Source organism: Belonocnema kinseyi, chromosome 4, assembly GCF_010883055.1.
Source record: "Belonocnema kinseyi isolate 2016_QV_RU_SX_M_011 chromosome 4, B_treatae_v1, whole genome shotgun sequence".
NCBI classification, from domain to species: Eukaryota; Metazoa; Arthropoda; class Insecta; order Hymenoptera; family Cynipidae; genus Belonocnema; species Belonocnema kinseyi.
In genome coordinates, this window is record NC_046660.1 from 123,201,841 (window position 1) to 123,219,943 (window position 18,103).

The window sequence follows — 18,103 nt, forward strand, 5'->3', positions numbered from 1 at the left end:
CTTTGACCGTCGATAAAGTCGAGATCACGTGACTAAGTTCATTCATAAAATTTTTGTGTGGAGAATGAAATGATTTTCATTATTTTCGGTCCTCACTACGTCTAAACGGATTGAAACATCGTGTTCAGGATTTAGGAAGTTATACCGAAAGCACTAAGGAATGTTTGTATATATCAAAATGTTCGTAATTACGAAGACAGTTTTCGAATAAAATACTACAGGAATTAGGAAATAAACTTTTAACGTCGATAAAGTAGATGCCTCGATTTAAAAAAATCGAGGAACATCTTAGAATGTCATCCTCAAAAATTCGTCCAAGTCACATCTTGAGAAATGTGCATCTTCAGAAAATAATTCAAATTTTCTAATGTTTATATATTCTTGTAGATTTTTTGTACTGGTATAAAACAATTCCAAGAATAAAAATAAAATTTCGCCCGAAGGCGAAAGACAAGGCGAGTTCGACGCTGAGTCCCGCTGGTCGGTTCACTGTCAACAATAGTTATCAGCTGATCGTTTCAACGTCAAGAATTATGGAAGTTGGTTGGAGAACTCCGACGAGTAAATTTTAGCACATTGTTGTTGTTGCTATGTTTCCAATTTGAAATTTATCTTTTATTTTTAGGACCAAAAAAATGAAAATCATTTTACACCGATATTTCATGAACGAACTTAGTCACTTGATCTCGACTTTATCGACGTTCAAAGTTTCTTTTTTCCTCCGCTAGAAATCGCTAAAAATGCCCAAAAAGAATGATAGGTTACGTGTGTGCAGATACTTATTTGTTGATTTGCAACGAAGATGCAAATTTTATTGCTTATATTAATTTTTTTCAAGGTTTAGATGATTTAGTATAAAATTGGTGTCAGTGCTCAACATGATCGAATAAAAAAATCTAAAATGCATCAAACAAAAAATGATCTGCAAAGTGCTATAACTCGAATGGTAATATCCTATTCCATCAATTTATAAATAAACTTTCTTTAAAATTACCAATATATTGATGTATACAAACGTTCTTTAGTGCTTTTTATTTTATGTGTCAAAGTTTAAATACGATATCTCAATTCGTGTGGACGCAGTGAACACCAAAAAAAATGTTCATAACCGGGGACTAGTTTGGTCACGTGGTCGCCGAAGAGTATGCCCTTAAATGTCATGATAGTAAAGTTCTTCAAGTGTAGAATGTATTTTCTGTCATGTTTCATTCTTTTGTCGATTGATGGACTTTCAGTATCCCTCAATACAATAAGCTGTCCGAAATTCGAGATGAGAGTACCCGAACTGATACATTAACCTCAAATTTTAGATATTAATAAAATTGAATATTACTCCAAAAAGTCGTGTGCAGTTGCAGTGCAGAGCCATGTATGTACTTTTTGTCGATTGATGGACTTTCAGTATCCCTCAATACAATAAGCTGTCCGAAATTCGAGATGAGAGTACCCGAACTGATACATTAACCTCAAATTTTAGATATTAATAAAATTGAATATTACTCCAAAAAGTCGTGTGCAGTTGCAGTGCAGAGCCATGTTTGTACTTTTTTTTTGTATGACTTTTTTTTGGCTAAAGTCGGTTTTATTTTTCAACACACTCTCCTGTTAGGTCGATACAGCGAGGCCAACGATTTTCTAACTTTTTGATACCGTCCGAAAAGTACTCGATCGGAAGGTCTCCAAAATACGCTTCAGTTTCAGCTAAAAGCTCCTCATTTGAGTAAAAACGCTTATCGGTGAGCCATCCCTTCAGGTTAGGGAACAAGTAATAGTCGCTGGGGGCCAGGTCTGGTGAATACAGTGGCTGAGGAACCAATTCGAAGCCGATTTCATGCAATTTTGCATGTGCAACTAAGCATGAATGAACAGGCGCATTGTCGTGATGATAAAGCGGTTTTTCCTTCTTCAAATGCGGTCGTTTTTCGGCGATTTCGATTTTTAATCGGTCCAATAATGATGAATAGTATGCTCCGGTTATGGTTTTACCTTTTTCAAGATAGTCCACGAATATTATGCCATGTGCATCCCAAAATACGGAGGCCATAACCTTTCCGACCCATTGTTGCGTTTTTGGACGCTTTGGAGCACTTTGGCCCGATGGAACCCACTGTTTTGCCTGTTGCGTTGACTGAGGAGTGTAGTAGTGGATCCAGGTTTCATCCGTGGTTATGAATCTGCGCAAAAACTCGGTCGGCTTACGCGAAAATAATGCCAAATTCTGCTGGGAAGTTGTCACACGAATTCGTTTTTGGTCCACTGTGAGCAAATGCGGCATCCACCGCGCGCAGAGCTTCTTCATGCCCAAAACTGAATGCACGATATTATTCACACGTTCCAATGATATGCCTACAGCATTAGCTACCTCTCTCAATTTCACTTTAGGATCATTCAACATCCTATCATGGATTTTTTCGACATTTTCTGGTGTAGTGACCTCTTTTGGGCGCCCAGATCGTTCAGCATCAACTGTGCTCGTACGGCTACAACGAAACTCGGTAAACCACTTATAAATCGTTCCAATCGACGGTGCAGAGTCCGGGTAATACTTGTCCAGCTTGTCCTTTATCTCAGATATCGTTTTCTTGCGAAGATAGTAGTGTTTGATCAAAACTCGAAACTCAGATTTTTCCATATTAAAAAAAACTCGGAGGTTAGTCGCTTCTTAGTGCTGTAACTTGTAAATGCGTAAGCATAAATGGCTGAAGTTTTGACAGGCGTCATTTGAAGGATCAAGCTCGACGAAAATGGTTCACATTAGTGAATATTAATGCCATCTCTTAGAATTTTCAGGTACTTATCAGACTGCCTAGTATATACCATTTTCAGTTACTGATCTCACGAATGCATCTCAACAACAAAATAACTGGCTGAGTTGTTATTATAAAGTTATTGAGTGGTTTAAAGGAGATGACCCAACGAATTTCCTTCACGCCAATCTACGTGACATTGATCGAACTGCCAAACTAATGTACACCAGAGGGCATGAACAAAGAAAAGTTACTACAGAAAATTACAATTAGACAAGTAATCAATTTTGAGAAAGTAAAATGCCCATTGTTTAAAAAATTACCATTTATAGACGAGTTTTGTTTCCATCATGGTCTAAAAAAGGAAACAATGTTTATGTCTGTTTTTAATTATGCACTCAGACTAAAGGACTGGATCCAGAAGCATCTAGAAGATAATCTACTCTCATTATCATACAATAAAATACAAGAGTACAGTGCTAGTACGCTTACATCCACTGCGACCTATGAACAGAGCATAACGATTAATTTTGAAGATTCAGATAAGGATACGGTAGACCTAATCTGAATAACTATCCTGCCAATGACATCTAAAAGATATGAACAGCTTACAAATTCTACAAGTACTCCGACTCCCAAAAGCTCGGACAGTTAGGGTATTCCCTGAAGATCAGATTCCTAAACGTTGGACGAGACCATCTGCAATTGTGGCTAATTTTGATGTACAATCCAAACCTGGAACTCACTGGATCACCCTATACGTTTGAGATTATGGAAGAGGTACCTACTTTGACAGCTACGGGTTACCGCTTCTTATACCTAAACATCTTCTTCGTTTATGGGGAAATTGTACCTTCTACAGGTGGAACACAATGAGACTACAAACTGCGACTTCGAATGTTTGTGGGCAATATTGCATTATGATTCTCCATTGTATTGCGGCAAGTATTGTAAGCGTACAGATCTTGCATCATGTACGCAAACTTCATTGTCGGAATTGACCACACTTTCTTTATTCTAGAAATATGTCACCTATTTTTTCCACTGCAAAATATAGACAAATAAATTTTATATCACAATGAAACTCTTCCATAGCACCGATTTTGAGGCCGAGGGTAGGTGGGAACTAACTCATTACAGCCTACTCCGCTTTTGTTTGTTACATCTACATGCGGGGCGGCGTTGATTCTCGGAAGGTCTATATAAGGGGGGGGGGCTATTAAAGAGTTTGTCAGTATTCTAAATGTTCTTATTTCAATTTCACTGCTCTTTATATATTTAGTCAATAAAAAATGGTTAGCTACATAGTAAAATATAAAAAATTGGATCCAACTATAAAGATTTCCATTTAATTTTTTTGTTATAACAATTTTAATAAAAATTATTCTTTTTAATTTTTTTCTCAACGTTATTTTTCAAACAATAATTGAGAAAGTTATAACAAACACAATCGCAAAAATCAGAAGATGGTCAGCCCGGAAATTCTAATGGTTTTACTCAAGGTACTCGAGTGAGTTTTTATCGTGATCGCCCATTCCGGAAATTCTTCTCTAAAGCAAAGGGTTTGTTTTATTGCAATGATGTTGAAGAACTGAGAAATGAGTATAAAAGTGTTCAATACGTAGCTAGTAACTGGCGACTATTTATTGATTCATCAGTGAGGAGTTTGTAAGCTGTCTTACTTTACAATAGAAACATATATGCCCCTATACAAGAATATTGCCGACAGACTGTTGGAAAACTACTGAAGGCTAGGATGTTTAGTGAATTTAAAGATCCATTTTCTTCATTCCCACATTGATTACTTTCCCGGAAATGTGGGGGATTTCAGTGAGGAGCAGGATGAGAGATTTTACCAAGGCTTGAAAGACTTTGAGAGAAGATATCAAGGTGCTTCGGATGTGAATATGAAGTGTGTGTAAAAATTTTTTCCATAGCGCCAAAAACCCTTGAGAAATGATCGGAATCAGCACAGAAGCACACACACACAGGCACACATAGATATTCACGGATCCACACAAAGACTCAGATTGTAACCATATACGCAAATAGACACACAAACACACAAACAAACAGACCCACGTAGGTTAACACAGATCTACTTGCACACACATACAGCACATACATATACACCTAGCCATGGATAGGCACACACATTAAAACACACAGCACCTACATAAACGCTCAGATACACACGAGTCTACACACAGTACCCACGTATACGAATAGACACACACAAACAGAATTAGGGGTGTCATTAAAATTATATCGTCCGAATAACGGATTTTAACCTTCATTTGACCTTGATCTAGACGTGATGGGGTCATACGGACACGGGATCGTGATCAGCGACACCAAAAACATAAAGGTCCGCTGGTTCGAGACCCGTTCCTAGCTAAGACATCAGCCGAGTGATTAAAAGAAGGATTTGAACTCTAGATGACCTCCGAACGACCTGTAGAGATCGATTCGACAAAAAGGTCAAGACGTAGTCGAACGTAAAATTTTCCGCTCTTTGAGATTCCGGGGTCAAAAAATTTGCATCAATCAAATTAAGGTGTTTGACCTTCATTTGACCGTGATATGGACATGATGGGGTCATACGGACACCGGGCTGAAAGATGCTCCAGCTCAATTTCATCTTGTGGCCCTGTGTTACTTAATTGTATTGTATACTTTACTTCTTGAGCCCTGTCAATAATCTTGTCAGCTATGTTAACTCTAATTTTCCGTACTCCTAAGACCTAAGATATTTTCAGTCTTATAACAGCTCATTTTGAACATGGGAAGAGAATTACATAATGTTCATGGTTGTCCATGCATTTGATCCATATTCGGGAGACGTAACACTTATTAACGCGAAGTACCGTCTTTTCAAAATTTTTAGGCATTTCAGGAGTTATATGCAAAAAACCAAAAACGAAATTCTCGCCGAAACTACTAGGTCAATTTTTTATAGTTCCAAGTATATATTGTAGGGTCAAGCAAAGCAATTTTAGGAAAAACTTGGAAATCATTTTGATTCACTGGAAGGTACAGAAAAACCCTCTTAAAATTTGTTAGACTTTCTTGTATAAAATATTTTTCCAGAACAACTACACTAGGGCCAGACTGGAGGACATCAGGCTACATGGTGAGAGAAGAAGCGCAACGGGATAAGTTAAGTATTAGAGCGGCAAAGAGGGGATGGAAATTTGAGACGAAGCTGGGGGAGGGAAAGGGAGGGGAACTGGCGAGAAAGTGTTTGGTGGAGGTAGAAGCGAGGAGAGGGAGTGCGAACGAATTAACGAGATGGGAAGAAGAAAGGAGGTAGTTCTTTAATGATAGAAATGTGAATGGGAAGAGGAAACATGGGAGCATGTATGGGAAGGATGTAAAAGAGGAATGGAAGATAAAGGAAGCTGGCAAGAGAATGTGGTTAAAATTCTAGGGGAGAATAGATTAGGAGAAGAATGGATGAAGGAGTTGGAGGGTGCTAGAGGAGCGAATGAGCGAGAATGAAAGAATGCATATGAAATAAGGTAAATGGAGGTATAAAAAACTGAAAGAAAAAGGAAAGGCAAGTCGCTTAGATTAGAAGCGTAAAGATTGTTTGTAATGGTAAGGTAAAAGTTAAGTAAACTAAGATGCGTTTGCGTTCTCATGCTCTCTCTCTCTCTCTCGCTTGCACTCTCGCTTTCGTTCGCTCGCTCACTCGTTTGCTAATAAGCCCTGAATTGCGCTATCGCAGGAAACAGAGATAAGGAACTAGATATAAGGCTTATGTAAATAGTTGTAAATAATTTTACATATAGAAAATATAAGATTTAAAAAAATAGATATAAGCGAAAAGATTGTAAAGAATGGAGGTCATTTAAACCCTTAGCGGACACATTGTGAATAAAGAAGAGAAAATAGAAAAGGGTTTCTAAACATATAAAAGGATTTTAAAAATTTCAAAGATCAGTGTGGAAGATTTCAAAGCAAAATATTTCTATTTGGTCAAACTAATAAATAAAAATAAATAAAATCGAGTAAATTCAAGAAATATTTAGAAGAAAGGAAGATATTCAAATCGAATTTTAAACTTAAATTCTGTTATAAATTAACATTTTTAAATATTTAAAAAATAAACTCTAGAAAGTGTAAAGAAACTCCGAAAGATTTAAAGCAGATAAAACTATTTCCCTTCAAATTCTTTGGAAAAATTTAAGAGATTATAAGTCCATTTTCTACATCTTGAATTAAGGAACATAATTCTCATTAGGCCTTCTTCTGCATTTTTGTTACAAAATTTTTTTAAACACGTGATGGTTTAAAAAATGTACTTTCAAATTTGAGTAAGTTTAAGAGATATTAAAAAATTTTAAAGGACTTAAAAATAATAAAAACTTTCAATGATTTTTTAAGAATTTCGTAAGGTTTCACAAAAATGTCAAACATTCTTTTAGGTTCCTAGCAATAATAACATAAACTTTTTATTGCAAAAAATTAATTTCAGGAAATTATTTTTGAACATTTCAAAACATTGTGAAAGATTTTAAAAATTGTCAAAGTATCTGAAAAAGTTTAAAAGCATTTTTTTTATTGTACATAATTTGAAAAAGTCAGTGAAAATTTTAATAATTTTTAAAGAAGATTAGAAGGTCTGGCAAGATTAAAAAAATTATTTTCCTAATATTCGTGTGAAAATTTTAAATGATTTTTTATTTTGAAACATGAACTTTAAAAGAAAATTAAAGAAGACTTTTAAACACATCAAACGATTCCTAAAATTTCGAAAAAGAGATTAGAAGGTTTTAACAGCAAAATGTATCAATTCGGTATGGTAAAAAGTTAAAACAATGTAAATAATCGAATAAATTCAAGACATATTTAGTAGAATTAATGAAATTCAAAAATAATTTAAACTTTGCACGAGTTTCAGAACGTAGGATAAACTTATTTAAGAACCTGAAAAATCTTTGAAATTCTTGTAGAAGAAAAAAAAGATGCGCCTGGAAACTGTGTACAGTTGACAGTTTTTAAAATGAAAATTCTAATGATTTTTTAAAAACTACTTTCAGCACATTTTTTCTCGGGCTGAATCCCCACTTTTAATCGCAAGAGGTTCAATTATTTTCAATAAAAATAAGTAATGAAATCAATTTTGAAATATTCAAAAAGAAGATACATCCCTGTATGCTTACAGATACAGTGGGACCTCGTTCGTGTCCCAGAGTTAGGACCGGGAACCTCGTTTTTGTCGCAAACGTCACTGATATATACTCGTCATGACTAGACAACATTAGGAACAGCACTGGATTGTGATGCTCGCGCAACTTTTTGACGTAATTTCCGCGTGACGTGCAAAGTTTTGAGGAGTCACGGGACAACGACACGAAGCCGAAAGCGACAGGAACGAGGACCTACTGTATAATTTGTTTACTTAAAATAAGTTCTATGCATTTAAAAAAAAGTTTATTTCAAGTACATATAAAATTAGTTAAATTATTTCTAAAAATTGAAGGAATTTAAGAAATTTAGCATTGAAATACACTTAAAATTTAAGATTTTTATATTTAATTTTGATAAGATATGATATACAGGATGTCTAAAAAGTCCCGGAACGGTTGGATATTTCCTCAGGTGAAACATTTTTCAAAAAAGTGAAGGTCATTCCTGAATTAAATTTCAACGAGGAATTCAATGGTGACCTTCATTTTTACCTTGAAGTTGACCTTCATGGCTTTTTGAAGGTCAACTTTGTTTTTTTTAAAATGGAAACCCCCTTTTTTATATCTGCTATCGATAGGGCGGAAAATTCTATGTTCAGGTACGTACGCAAGTCATAGTTCAATTGTAAAGTTCAAGATCAGTTAGAGGTTATTTTAAATTAACAAAGTTTTCCAAGAGGTCAGTGTAACTTATGAAGTAAATTTCAACAAGGAATTCAATGGTGACCTTCATTTTGACCTTGAATTTGACCTTTATGGCTTTTTGAAGGTCAACTTTGTTTTTTCAAATGGAAACCCCCTTTTTTACATCTGCAATCGATAGAGCGGAAAATTCTAAGTTCAGGTACGTACCCAAGTTATAGGTCAATTGTAACGGTTAATCCTGTTTAACAAAACAAGAATCCAACGACCAAATTTGGACCACAACGAATAAACGAAAACCAAAAAAACTCTATTGTAATCTGAAAAAAAATAAAATAAAATTTTCGGGAAAAAAATAAAAAAGTGAAAAGAAACGAGGTGGAAAGAAACATTGGTGAGCTCTGTATTGATCTTGGTTACAGCGTTTTGAATATTGTAAAATCATAAGGAAGTTTTTAATGAAAAGTTCCAGGTGTTCTGGTGAGAGTTCTGTTCCTCCCCGAAGAGTTATACAGTCCTATACCGTTTTTCGATATCTAAGTCCATACCTACGGCGATACCATTAGTCCTATACCGTTTTCCCCTACGAATATTACGAATCGAAACTAAATTTACGTATTACGAGTAAATACTTACTATTTTTCGCTAAAAGATTATTATGGCACAAGCTAAATTTTTGGAACGAGAGAGGGTATCTGTATTAATTATGCGTGGTTGGGGACATCGAGTTCGATCTTATGATCAATTTCCTTTGCTTTTTAATCGCACTTTTCGTAATGGTAAAGGGTTAAATCTTGTCTCAAAATCAACAATTGAAAGAACTGTAAGGCGCTTTATGAATCATGGATCTATCAAGGACCTTCAGAGAACTGGTCGGCCAAAATCTGCAGTATCTGAGGAGATGCAGATGGACATAGCCCAAGCACTTGTTGAAAACCAACACCTTAGTTTACGTCGAGCTAGCGATGAGCGTGACGTTATTGCTGAGACAGTGCGAAATATTTTAAAAAGCATTAATTCCCATCCTTACAAATTTTATCGGGTACCCGAGCTCAATGAAGACGATCCTGATGGTCGGGTTGAATTTTGTGAAATTACAATGGACAGATTTGATAGAGATCCTCTTTTCTTGTACAATACAGTATTTTCAGATGAATCTACTTTCACTTTAAAACGTGAAGTTAACAGGCAAAATTGTAGATATTGGTCCGACGCAAAGCCTGCTTGGATATTGGAGAGTCACACACAATATCCACAAAAGATCAATGTTTGGGCCGGTATCTTGAATGATACATTGATAGGCCCTTTCTTTGTCGATGGTAATCTCGATGCCCGTGCATATAAAGAGCTTCTCAGAAACCAAATCGTACCAAGAATAAGGGGGATTACAAGCGATAATTTTCAAAATATTTGGTCCCAGCAGGACGGAGCAGCGGCTCATTACGGTAGGGAGGTTCGAGCATATTTCGATACTCAGTTCCCTCAAAGGTCGATTGGAAGAAGGGGTGAAATCGAGTGGCCTGCTAGATCTCCTAATCTGACGTCTTTCGACTATTTTCTTTGGGGTTATTTAAAGAGCAAAGTATACTCAACGCAACCGCAAAGTTTAGACGAATTGCAGAATCGGGTTCTGCAATAGGCTACTTTGATTGATAGGGAGATGATTTCCCGAAACGTGAGAGGCAAGGGGACTCACGCTAATCAAGCACCCCAAAGAGATCAGAATTTACAGGGTGGACGCGCTGGAGCTTACATGTATGGAGAACTTGAATGCTACATGAATTGCACAACGCAGGGGAGTAGCTATTCTACAGGGGCATTTTCAAATTTTGCTCCTCTAGAGTTGCATTCGGATCAGACATTCGGTCAAGTCCGTGCATCTTCGAATCAAGTTTATCATAGCTTTAATGGTTGCGTACGAAACTTCAAATGGATACTAGTGACAATAAATATAGGTTCTGTTATGTACTTATTTCAAATAATGAAAGTGCTTAATTAATAATGAAGTGAGACATGTAAACTGAGAATTAAAAGTCAATTTTTTTGTGCCAATAACAATATGGAATGGCTGCAGAGTGACAAATACTATAAAATAGTATTAATATTCTGCGCTACCAGTAGGCGAAGAGTGAATTGTGTTTAACGCTTATTTGCGGCATAAAAAAGGTATTTTGAGTAATTTTGATTTGTCCGAATTTTAATAAAATAAGTTTTTAGGGAGTCTTTTCATTTTCAAAAATATTTTCACTAGACGTCATCTCAAAATTTGGTTTGATCAACCGATAAGTTTGATCAACACGGAATTGGTGTCTTTATTTCTAACAACATAATTTAAACTTGAATGAGATCTCAAGCAAATACACTAAAATAACCTTTCGAGTAGCTTTGAATTACACTCAAAGATTTTTTTCTGATAAGATACCAATCATTATATGTCTTTGTGAAATTTTTTTTCTACACCTGTATCATCAAAATTAGTCAGAAATAAGTTTAGGCTGATCAATCCTCAGTCGTGGGATCAATCCAGGGATAACGATTTTTTAATAATGATGATTTAAATGCACCAGCTGAAATGCACCAATTCCATCTGCATTTCCTTATGTGTATTTTGTCTAGGATCGATCTGTGAAAGAAACAATGAAAATCTATTATTAGATTCAGAAATAATGTGTTACTTATTAAAATGATCAATAAGTAATTATTTTTAAAATGATTACTGCCGAGACTGTCATTAATAAACACACAAAGTCACACAGCATTTCTTTGGTAAATAATAATCAATCGAAAATATAATAAACATGCTGGGCCGGTCTTTAATTATGTCAAGGTTATGTTCAAATTCACCTTTTTGCTCTAATCGCTATAAGTAAATGTAGGTGATGATAATTTAAAGTTTTCGCATGTAATATTTTATTCGCTTTATTCATAATATATCATGTCGATTCCTAAAATACCTTTTTTTGTCGCGAATAAGTATTAAACACAATTCACTCTTCACCCACTGGAAGCGCAGAATATTATTAGTATTTCATAGTATTTAACGCTCAACAGCCATTCTATAATGTTATTGGCACAGAAAAAATTGACAATTACTTCTCAGTCCACATGTCTCACTTTAATATAAATTAAACACTTTTATTATTATAATTACTACATGATATAACTTATACTTTTCTGACACTTGTATCTATTTGAAGTTTCGTACGCAACCATGAAAACTATGATAAACTTGATGCGAAGATGCACGGACTTGGCCGAATGGCCGATTCGAATACAACTTTAAGGGTGCTTTCATGCCTCTGCAAGCAGGCAGCCTTAAAGGCTATCAAAATTCTAATGTCAAGTTTGGTATTTCAACAGGCTCGGTGAACTATGCGGAAAATAAATGGCGAAATTAAGCGCTCTCTGCGATAGGCAGGAGAACTACAGAAGCATGCATTTATTGGTCGCTGTATATGTATATGCCACTTCCTTAGATGTATTAAATAGTAAAATAATTTAAGAAAAAATTATGAATAAAGACCAAATTCAGGAAACAGGAAATGCAAAACAAAGAAATTAAACATAATTAGCATTTAATTTTTTATTTTATGTTTCTCATTTAATTATTTTTGCTTTTATTTTCGTATTGTCAGTCGAAAAACATAATTACGAGACGAGTTAGGATATGCATACGTATGCAATTTTATTTTTTCTAAAGCAGAGTTAACCTGTGATATACAGTTTTTTAATATTTTATATCAGGAGATAATTTAATACATTATTACTATATATAATTTTTAAAAATAAAATTAGAAATTTGCAAAATTGTGTATTGCATAAAAGAAATTTTAGAAATGTATTCAATTCGTTGAGAAAAATGGGTGAAATTTAGATTCGCTTCTTTTCAACGGGATTTTAAATAAGAAAGTGAAGTATTCTTTATCTAAATATTTCACACCCAAAATCAAATTTCGACCAGTCTTTACTGCTTGAACGAAAGTAATGGAGTTAAAATCGAAATATAAATAAAAAAAGAAATTATGTTTAAAATATTTAGAGTGGATGTAAAAATCTTACAAAGTACTGAAAAATATTTTGTTTTTCAAGTTCTCTTTGGCAGTGGAAATAAATTTTCAATTTTATTGTGATTTTATTCAAGATGATTGAAAATGTGTTACGTAATTCAGTATACCCTAAAATATAATTGTTACTGGGTGGAAACAAAACTTCAAGAATAGGACTTTTAATACTGAAATATTGATCTGTATGCATTACTTTCAGATTTTTTAACCTAATTCAAATAATTGGTATAAGCAAAAATGATTAAAATTGTTTTGTAATAAATTTAGACATTCTTTTGTTGAAATTTGTACTTTTTTTATAAAGAAACCCTCTGAACAATTTTTCGCAATAGATATATATTGGTTTTTTATAGATGACGTTGAAACCGAGATAATTATATTCCTAAGAAATATAATCAATAATCGTGTATTGAGAATAGATTAAGTTCTAGATCAGCCACATGGGAAGGATTTTTTTCGGAGGGTGCTTCGATTTTTTGGAAGAGTCATGGGGTTTATTTATGGACAGAGTATGGAAAAAGGGAACTAAATAATAAAAATGCAGTAAACTTTCACCTATGTTTCCCACCGTAAAACGTATACGCTCACGAATGTCTCCCTCTGGAGGGCCCCCACCTTTACCGCGAATCGTCACCATGTTTGTGTCCAGCAACGTGCATTGGCTGTCTCGGCCTTGAGTCGATACGCCTACTGCAAGAAAATTTTCCAATTGCGCATGTGGCAAAAAGCGCGGATCTATTTTGAATTAATAAAGATATACTATCAATAATAATGCTTTTCCGCACATGCGCAGTTGAGCCAGTCGCGGCCCCTTAGCATGCGATTGATTAGCATGACTGATTTTTCATTTCCTAGAAATTGTAAAATTTGACAACTGAAATTTAATATCATAAAATGAATTAAAAACCAACTCAGATATTTCGTGGCATGTTGAGTATTGTAGCATGACCTCATGGTCATGGACGGATGGGTGCAAGTGTCAGGAAGGTTAGGACAGTTGTTGACAACTGTTCATATACGTATAATATCTTTGACATAGAAATGCAGACAACTTTTTTGGATCAAATAATATAAATTTACAAGTAACTTAAAAAGGCTGAATTTTCGAATGTGTCACGCTACAATAGGTGGAAATGTCAGCCACTAGGAAGGTTACTAGCCAGTCTGATAAGTACCTGAAAATTCTAAGAGATGGCATTAGTATTCACTAATGTGAACCATTTTCGTCGAGCTTGATCCTTCAAATGACGCCTGTCAAAACTTCAGCCATTTATGTTTACGCATTTACAAGTTACAGCAATGAGAAGCGACTAACCTCCGATTTTTTTTTAATATGGAAAAATCTGAGTTTCAAGTTTTGATCAAACACTACTAACTTCGCAAGAAAACGATATCCGAGACCAAGGCCAAGCTGGATAAGTATTACCGGGACTTTGCACCGTCGATTGGAACGATTCATAAGTGGTTTACCGAGTTTCATTGTGGCCGTACGAGCACAGTTGATGCTGAACGATCTGGGCGCCCAAAAGAGGTCACTACACCAGAAAATGTCGAAAAAATCCATGATATGATGTTCAATGATCCTAAAGTGAAATTGAGAGAGGTAGCTAATGCTTTAGGCATATTATTGGAACGTGTAGGCAATATCGTGCATTCAGTTTTGGGCATGAAGAAGCTCTGCGCGCGATGGCTGCCGCGTTTGCTCACAGTGGACCGAAAACGAATTCGTGTGACAATTTCCCAGCAGAATTTGGCATTATTTTCGCGTAAGCCGACCGAGTTTTTGCGCCGATTCATAACCATGAATGAAACCTGGATCCACTACTACACTCCTGAGTCAACGCAACAGGCAAAACAGTGGGTTCCACCGGGCCAAAGTGCTCCGAAGCGTCCAAAAACGCAACAATGGGTCGGAAAGGTTATGGCCTCCGTATTTTGGGATGCACATGGCATAATATTCGTAGACTATCTTGAAAAAGGTAAAACCATAACCAGAGTATACTATTCATCATTATTGGACTGATTGAAAATCGAAATCGCCGAAAAACGACCGCATTTGAAGAAGAAAAAACCGCTTTATCATCACGACAATGTGCCTGTTCATTCATGCTTAGTTGCACAAGCAAAATTGCATTAAATCGGCTTTGAATTGATTCCCCAGCCACCGTATTCACCAAACCTGACCCCCAGCGACTATTACTTGTTCCCTAACCTGAAGGGATGGCTCACCGGTAAGCGTTTTTACTCAAATGAGGAGCTCAGCTGGAACTGAGCCGTATTTTGGAGATCCTCCGATCGAGTACTTTTCGGACGGTATCAAAAAGTCAGAAAATCGTTGGACTCGCTGTAGCGACCTAAAAGGAGAATATGTTGAAAAATAAAACCGACTTTGGACAAAAAAACCGTCTCCGCGTTTCATTTTTCAGGGAATTATCAGACTGCCTAGTATATAGGAATGTAACCCGTCATTGGCATAATTGATTTTGCCCCAATCAAGCGCTGAATTCGATAATGATCTGTCTGGACGAGTCTATTTCCAGAACATTATCATATTCCACTTATACAAGACAACTAATATTATAGTATAATAGTGAGAGTAACAGTTTGCTGAGAGATCAGGTGTAAGATCAAAAGCAAACAGACAGTTTCTTGCAGGATAATTCTCCCTGTCAATATTATTTCCTTCGTTTAAAAAATAGATACCAGTTCCTCTAAATAACGTACCGGGACGGTTGGATATTTCCTCAGGTAAAATATTTTTCAAAAAAGTGAAGGTCATTCCTGAAGTAAATTTTAACGAGGAATTCAATGGTGTCCTTCACTTTGACCTTGAAGTTGACCTGCATGTCTTTTTGAAGGTCAACTTTGTTTTTTAAATGGAAACCTCATTTGTTTACATCTGCAATCGATAGAGCGGAAAATTCTACGTTCAGGTACGTACCCAAGTCATAGGTCAATTGTAATGTTTAAGGTGAGTTAGAGGTTATTTGAAATTCACAAAGTTTTCCAAGAGGTCAGTGTAATTCCTGAAGTAAATTTCAACGAGAAATTCATTGGTGAGCTCTGTATTGATCTTGGTTACAGCGTTTTGAATATTGTAAAATCATAAGGAAATTCTTCATTAAAAGTTCCAGGTGTTCTGGTGAGAGTTCTGTTCCTCCCCGAAGAGATATACACTCCTATACTGTTTTTCCATACGAATATTACGAATCGAAACTAAATTTACGTATTACGAATACATACTTACTATCTTTCGCTAAAAGATTATTATGGTATAAGCTAAACTTTCGGAACGAGAAAGGGTATCTGTATCAATGATGCGTGGTTGGGGAGATCGAGTTCGATCTTATGATCAAGTTCGTTTGCTTTTTAATCGCGCTTTTCGTAATGGAGAAGGGTTTAATCTTGTCGAAAAATTAACAATTGAAAGAACTGCAAGGCGCTTCATGAATCATGGATCTATGAAGGATCTTCAGAGAACTGGTCGGCCAAAATCTGCAGAATCTGAGGAGATGTAGATGGACATAGCCCAAGAATTTGTTGAAAACCCACACCTTAGTTTACGTCGAGCTAGTGATGAGCGTGACGTTGCTCCTGAAACAGTGCGAAATATTTTAAAAAACATTAATTCCCATCCTTAAAAAGTTCATCTGGTACAAGAGCTTAATAAAGACTATCCTGATCGTCGAGTTGAATTTGGTGAAATTATAATAGACAGAATTAATAGAGATCCTCTTTTCTTGTACAATACAGTATTTTCAGATGAATCTACTTTCACTTTGAAAGTTGAAGTTAACAGGCAAAATTGTAGATACTGGTCCGACATAAATCTTGGTTGGATGTTGGAGAGTCGCACACAATATCCACAAAAGATTATTGTTTGGGCCGGTATCTTGAATGATACATTGAGAGGCCCTTTCTTCATCGATGGTAATCTCAATGACCGTGCATATGAAGATCTTCTCAGAAACCAAATTGTACCAAGAATAAGGTAGATTACAGGTGATAATTTTCAAAATATTTGGTTCGAGCAAGACAGAGTAGCGGCTCATTACGGTAGGGAGGTTCGAGCATATTTGGATACTTAGTTCCCTCAAAGGTGGATTGGAAGAAGGGGTGAGATCGAGTGGCCTGCTAGATCTCCTGATCTGACGCCTCTCGACTATTTTCTTTGGGGTTATTTGAAGAGCAACGTACGCCCAACGCAACCGCAAACCTGAGACGAATTGTAGAATCGGATTCTGCAACAGGCTACTTTGATTGGTAGGGAGATGATTCGTAATGTCGTAACTCATTTTTACAATCTCCTAGCTTTTTGGCAAGGAGCTCAAGGTTTTCAGTTCGAACATCTTCACTGAAGCGTGTGAGGCAAGGGGACTCACACTAATCAAGCACCCCGAAACGTGAGAGGCAAATGGACTCACGCTGATCACGCACCCCAAAGGGAACAGAATTTACTACGTCCACGTCGTTGTACCTGGGTAATGCTAAACGTAAACGTAAACTGCTTGGAAAAAATCTTGAAAAAGCCTTGAAGATAATCACCAAGATCAATGCAGAGCTCACCAATGAATTTCTCATTGAAATTTACTTCAGGAATTGCAATGACCTCTTGGAAAACTTTGTTAATTTCAAATAACCTCTAACTCACATTGACCGTTACAATTGACCTATGACTTGGGTAAGTACCTGAACGTAGAATTTTCCGCTCTATCGATTGCAGATGTAAAATAGAGGGTTTCCATTAAAAAAAACGAAGTTGACCTTCAAAAAGCCATGAAGGTCAACTTCAAGGTCAAAATGAAGGTCACCATTGAATCCCTGGTTGAAATTTAATTCTGAAATGACCTTCACTTTTTTGAAAAATGTTTTACCCGAGGAAATATCCAACCGTCCCGGGGCTTTATAGACACCCTGTATATTCCATTTGTAAGCCGGGTCCCCCACCTATCTCTTTCCTCGTTTCTCGTTCGCCTTTCTGTAGCTGAAGTAGGCAAAGGGTGCCAGCGAGTAATTCATTAAATTTAATTTGTTTCTTCTTTCATAGTATCTAATCCGCGCTAGTTCTACATTTTTTAGGAATCATCAAAATTTCGATAATCGCGTGTTTGTGGATTAATCATTGACCGGTTACACCTTTACAGCGTGAAAATAGTCTAAAAAACTTTCTTCAAAATAAGTGTTCTTTGATCAAGAATTCTGAACGGAAAAGTTGAAGTTTAAACTAAAAAAGATGAATTTTTAAACAAAAATATTAATTTAATACTACAAAAGAAATTTTTAAAATCAAATTCAAGAATTTTCCAACATATAAAAATGTTAGAAAATTCAAAAATAGGATAATCCGATATTTCTATTTTCAAAAGGATCGAGTTTCAAATTTCCCGGACTTATAAAAATGCGAACAAAATTATAAGTCATTAGATTTTTAATGTTTTCAAGTTGCAAAATATAA

The 18,103-nt window shown here is 35.7% G+C and overlaps 1 protein-coding gene across 1 annotated transcript in view; it reads right to left on the bottom strand.

Moving 5' to 3' along the window:
* LOC117171068 (synaptotagmin-6) overlaps positions 1-18,103 on the bottom strand; it is a gene marked incomplete at its 5' end in the record, with an annotated part of 240,457 nt that overhangs the window by 164,975 nt on the left and 57,379 nt on the right. The window lies entirely within an intron of this gene.